Here is a 5,725-nt window from a genome sequence, read left to right on the forward strand (position 1 = left end):
TGAATCAGTTCAGGTGAAGCACAGTGGAAGCTGTTGCCGCCGATCAAGGTAACCTTGTGGTGGGCGTGCCGCACCAAAGGTGTGTACCGGAAGGTACATGGTGTCGATGGGAGACACCTGCATCACGACTGAGTACCATCACGGTACACGTGTCGATAAAGGACACCTACGCGCCGTTGGTATGACAACCAAGACGAAAGAAAAACATGGCAGAAGCTCCGCCCGCAAGGATGGATCCTTGCTGGAGCCAAAGGCATGACCCGAGGTGAGCTGAGAGCCCCCTTAGTGCTGGGGCAGGTGTTGCCCTTGTCGGTGTCGTCCCTCGCACCATGCTCCGGACGCGTTCGCGACGACTGTCGTGTTCTCTGTTGCGAGCTGTGGGCGAATTCCACCCGTTCGGATGCTATTACACCCTGTGTCAAAGCACTGTACGCGCTAGCGCAGGATCTAAGGCAGCTCTGAGTGTAGACTTTGCGGCCAACACAGCTGTGAGCATAGGGATGTAAATCCCAGCGTGCTCTAAGAGCACAAATCACTGTGAATTTGACTGAAAGCCTCTACATGCTCGTGGCTGCTCAGTGTAAGAACTTACCTTTGGCTGTTTTAATTCTCGCATCTCTTGTTGAAGAATCAGGTGATTCTCAGATAAGTGGAAGAGGATGTAACGGGATACAATCCAGTGTACCCCCAGGTTACATACAGAGTGACCCGTCACTCTTGTGGACACCTGGTACACGGTACACGGTACCAGGTGAGCCAGTCAGGGAATAACTACTTAGCTCCACTATAGGTAATCTCTTGTTTGTATGGAACCCAAGCTAAGCTTACTTATAAATACATCAGTCTTACATCTACTATATCAAGTAGCAAACCGTTCCCACTGAGGCCGAGAGCACGTGGACTAACGCGACCTTAAGCACTTCATCTGAGCAAGGTGCTGGCTGCGTGACCCCGCCACAATAAGAGTGGGTAGCCTTAAGTTCTCAAGACACAAGGTGGGAGAGATGGGCCAGCAAGGTCATCGGATTCTTTAATTTTGTTGCTAAATGATAGCCATGTTCCATAGTTGAAAATATTTTTACTCCTCTTTATAAAAATTAAAAACATATTAATAACTTATAATATATATTTGTCCAATCATATAGAAGCAGCCACACGACCCAACTTTAACGAGCTGTCCTTATTGATAAAAAAATGCATAATTTTCCCAGATATGTATAATTCGTTTTTAAAACGACGAGTTAGGTCGATCGAATACACTTTAGTTAATTTCTGTATGGGAGCATGTAATTCGTGCTAAAAAAGAATTATGGAACTACGAAAGAGCGAATCGCCACTATCTGTACCGAGCTTATACAGGCGCTATTATATTAATTAAACAGTTTTTGTGGAATACATGTATTATAGTACTGTACTACCCATGGATCTTTGGCGCTGCAGGCAAAAATGCTCATGATTATTCCCCAAGATCTCCTAGATGAATCGCTGGAATTCTCTTGAAGGCGAATCCCACAACGATTGTGGCAATCGCTCTCCAGAACAAATCAAATTCCACAATCAGACGAGCGCCAAGTTGACGCTTGGGTGTTGGCGTCCAACATCCACACAAGGCAGAGCATATGGGCACAATCTGGAGAGCGGATGCCATGGTACTGCAAACCTCTAAAAGTCAAGAAGTTGGCGCGAATTCTATCACCCTCCAAAACCAAGACCATACCTTCCTGAGCGTTAATCATATTCGACCAAGCGAGGCTTTAGCCGTGCTTATTGTGCTTCGCACACGGATCTTAAATCACATGTATTGCTTGAAAGATAGCATTCACCCCCTCCTGCCTGTATCGCACAAAATTGGAAGGCTTTGCCCGGCATACAAAAATCCTAAGTAACTCCCTTGCCACTCTCATCCACACAAAATGCGAGGCCGATTTTAAAGCACAATATTGTTTTTGTAAACATGTATTACGGCACATGTACTGTACTGTACCCGCTAAAAACCGGCACATGTACGTGAAGTAATGTTGTTAGATTGTCTCTTGATTCAGGGGCTAACGCCTTCCTATTTAATACTTATTAATACATGTATTATTACAGTTGAGCCAATGTTATAATACCAGTACACAAAATGAGAGCTCCCTCGAAATGGGTGCTACACTCCCGGCCAAAAATATAAGCTTCATCCAAAAAGACGCTTAATTATTTTCGCTCTAAGGTGCGGCTTTACCCTTACACGGCTTTCATACGGTGCATTGCACTGTACATGTCGAGTAGCTCCCATACAAAATAAACTGATTGTGCACATAATAAAAGAACGCCAGCCCTCCCTTACAAATTTCAATATCACAAAGAATCTAGGTATTAAGCGGTGTGATAATACTCATGCTCAAACTGCTCCTTAAAAGATGATAATTGGGAGGGCTGCGGCGCTATTTTGAGGTTTGCTCAATTATTTTTTTCAGGCATTCGGAATTCGTTAATCTTGGGTTTCCGTAACTATTTTAGCAAATACAAAAGCTAATACGAAACTTTATTAGGGTGTATTCGCTTATATGGAAAAGAACCCGTTGAACCTTATAAACCTTGTACACTCCGAATAAATTAATCCAGGTATATTTTATATTCCCACGAACATAAAACGTTATTCGTGGATATTTACTTGCACAGTTCGGTACTGTATTAGGCTTTCGGATATGTCTGAACTAAGTTCAGTGAGCTTCGAATCTGGACTCTCCAAACGGGAAATTACTACCTTCACGTTCCGACGGTTGGAGGCTTGCGCATCCTACAGAGCACTCCCGAGAGGATCCCAATGTTGACGATCATGATTGTCCCGCCCGTGGCATCGGTTGCGCGCCTACTGTGCTGCTCGATGCGATCATTCACTCTTCAATTTGCCAAGCGGCGTATCTTCCCAACTCACAATAATTATCAAACGACCATGCATCTGCAGAGCTTCCTGATGATGGTCGTGGCGACTCTTATCATCGTAAACGGCAGTTTCTCTGCAGCCGATAATTTCAACCTCCGTAAAGTGAAATCAACATCTCCGGTCAACGCCATCAATACCGTCAGACAGAATTGACGAACTCGCGAATGCTACGCAGTGCCGACTTGACTACGGGTGACAATGGACACGTCTACTATTACCCTGCCAGGGATGCGAGAGAAACCGTTCATCGAGGCTAAATTGAAGAAAGCTTCTTGCCAAACCCAAAAGAAAGGGTTAATCCGCCTGTATGCAAACTTGGTACAAAGAAGTGGGGTTTTTCCCGCCAAAGAGAGTTGCCAAAGGAGCTAAATCAGAGGTGTAAACAGGTGAGCCTCGGGCGACACGTATTATAATTCTTTCCAAAGGGCTACGCGACGTTCGTCAAGAGAAGAAACTCAGCAGCATCTTCTTTGAGATAGCTTAAGTTTTTGATGTCGGTTAGAGAATACTACCGTCTTCCCCCGCACACAACGCCTAGGCGCTATAGCGTAGTCTTCAACATACGATAGAATTATTCGTTTTGAACGCCTAGGCGTTATGCGACGAAAATAATATGAATGTTTGAGCAAATCAATCAGGGTCTACTTTGTTTAGTGGTGTACCTCCTATGCTACTGACCGAGGTTCGAGTCCGCCTTTGTGCAGTTCACAACATAAATATGCGTATAGTAAGGGTCAGTTGTTTTCTTTCATTTGGGGACTGCATTAAAAATACGGAGGTTTTATTATTTTATGAAGAAAATATTTGCACAAAACATATTTTTTTCTTTATATTTTTTCACCATACAGAAGATTAAACAATGCACCCATCCACCTCAACTGCGAAGTACGATCCGCTACGAGCTAAATGCACCGTCTTCATCGGGTTCTCTACTTCGTAAGTAAATGTTGAGACCACCTTGCAGTCCTTGTCTACTGTAGTCACCTCAACGTTCCAGTCGTGAAGTTTTGAAGCGGCATAAATCTCCAACTCCCCTGGATCTGTGTCTCCGTTTTGAATATCTTCCAGATAATGCGCGTCAATGAGACCGTCGAGATCGTCCAGGGTTTTCATGTAGCTCACCAGCTCGTAAACACAGTCGTCTATAGCAGTTGATGTGCCAAAGAGTAAACAGTAGAACAAGCTTGGCCTCTCGTTCTCGGGCAGGTACCAGGAAGGAGCGGATACGCAGAGCTGCTCTCGATCATCCGCTTCATCAAGGAGATATTGATACGATGTGTGCCATTTCTCCATGTCAAGATCTGGTTCCAGAAGGTCTCTTGAGGGCTGATGAAGCTTGTCTTGGTTAAAGCTTGACTTTGGTACAATCCCGCACAGTGTAAATGCCTTCTTGATGTCATCTGCTTGACGAGTTGCTACCCAGTCCAGCGTCCATTCCGCGACAGTTTTGTAATGGGGGATCTTGGGATTTCCAGCAGCGGTTTGCATAGCCGGATCGATCAACGCTCTGCTAATGTAGTCATCATACTTGTTCCGGTAGAACGATTGATAACTACGATTGACAGCTGCGTCAAGTGGCTGTAATATACTGCTGATGTTGGGCGGTACCACCACGACAAAGATGTTGTAGCGCTCCAATAGTGTAGACTCTGCCAAAGCTACGTGACACGCGTAAGAATCGATCAAATAGAGCACCGGCTCCCTAAAGAATTGGGTCTCCCTCCTTGAACACAACACCGCTTTAGAGAAGCGCAGCAGGATATCTTCGTTCCACATGCCAGTACTATTCACATCTACCAGAACACCATCAGGGCACTTCGGACGATTCTTTAGTTTTGAAAAGAGAAGGTGGGGCTTTAGGAAGATTTCAGAGGCTGTAATGGCAAACGTAGCAGTGAAGCGCTTATGGCTTGTCCCTCCCTTTTTTAGAAGTACCTCACGGAATCCGCGAGTCGTGATGGTCGTCTTTGGCTCGGTTTCAAAGTACCTTGGTACTGGGTCCATGTTAACGATGTTGTCAAGCTTGATATTGTGCAGATCGATGAGTTGGTGAACACGATGAATGAAATCACGGCAAATCTCTCCAGCATTATCAGGCAGTATTCGTGTAGTCGTCTGACGCCGAGAGACGAGGTTCTTCCGACGTTTAAACCGCGCCAGCCAACCAGTAGACGCACTAAACCCCGATGCCTGAGGACCATGTAGCTCTCGGTAGATGTTCAGAGCTTGCCGCCGGATGAAAGCGTCCTTGACCCGCAGTCCTCTAGTATTTCTGTCTAAAATCCACTCATGTAGACGAAACTCTACATCACCGTGCTTGGCAGGTCTTCCTCCCCCACCCAGCCTTCTTGCTGTACGCGTGGTAATATCACGGTCTCTCAGAGCTTCCTTTAGTTTGTCGCGGAGATCCCACCACCCTCGAATTGTTCCTGGAGCTATTTGGTGTTTTTTCCCTAAAGCAAAGAAGCCTTTTCCTTTGACGTCTTTGGCGTGTTGGGACAGAATATCCAGCTTCTCTTTGATAGTATAGTTTCAGCGCTTGCTTTTCACCATGGCAACTTGGGAATGAGCAACCGACAAGAGGAACGAGAGGAGTTGTGGTCAAACACTGACAGCCAACCACCTCCTATTACAGCTATAATTACACATGCTACTGTTATATGTAGTAGGCGTTGTATTTTGCTATGTGTTCTATACGAATTTCTTATCGCGAAAGTTATAATTCCATTATTTTATTAAAGCGCCTAGGCGTAGTGTGCGGGGGAAGACGGTAGTACCGGTGCAGCCCATTTGTCGGTT

Source organism: Phytophthora infestans, genomic scaffold (assembly GCF_000142945.1).
Source record: "Phytophthora infestans T30-4 supercont1.73 genomic scaffold, whole genome shotgun sequence".
NCBI lineage: Eukaryota > Oomycota > Peronosporomycetes > Peronosporales > Peronosporaceae > Phytophthora > Phytophthora infestans.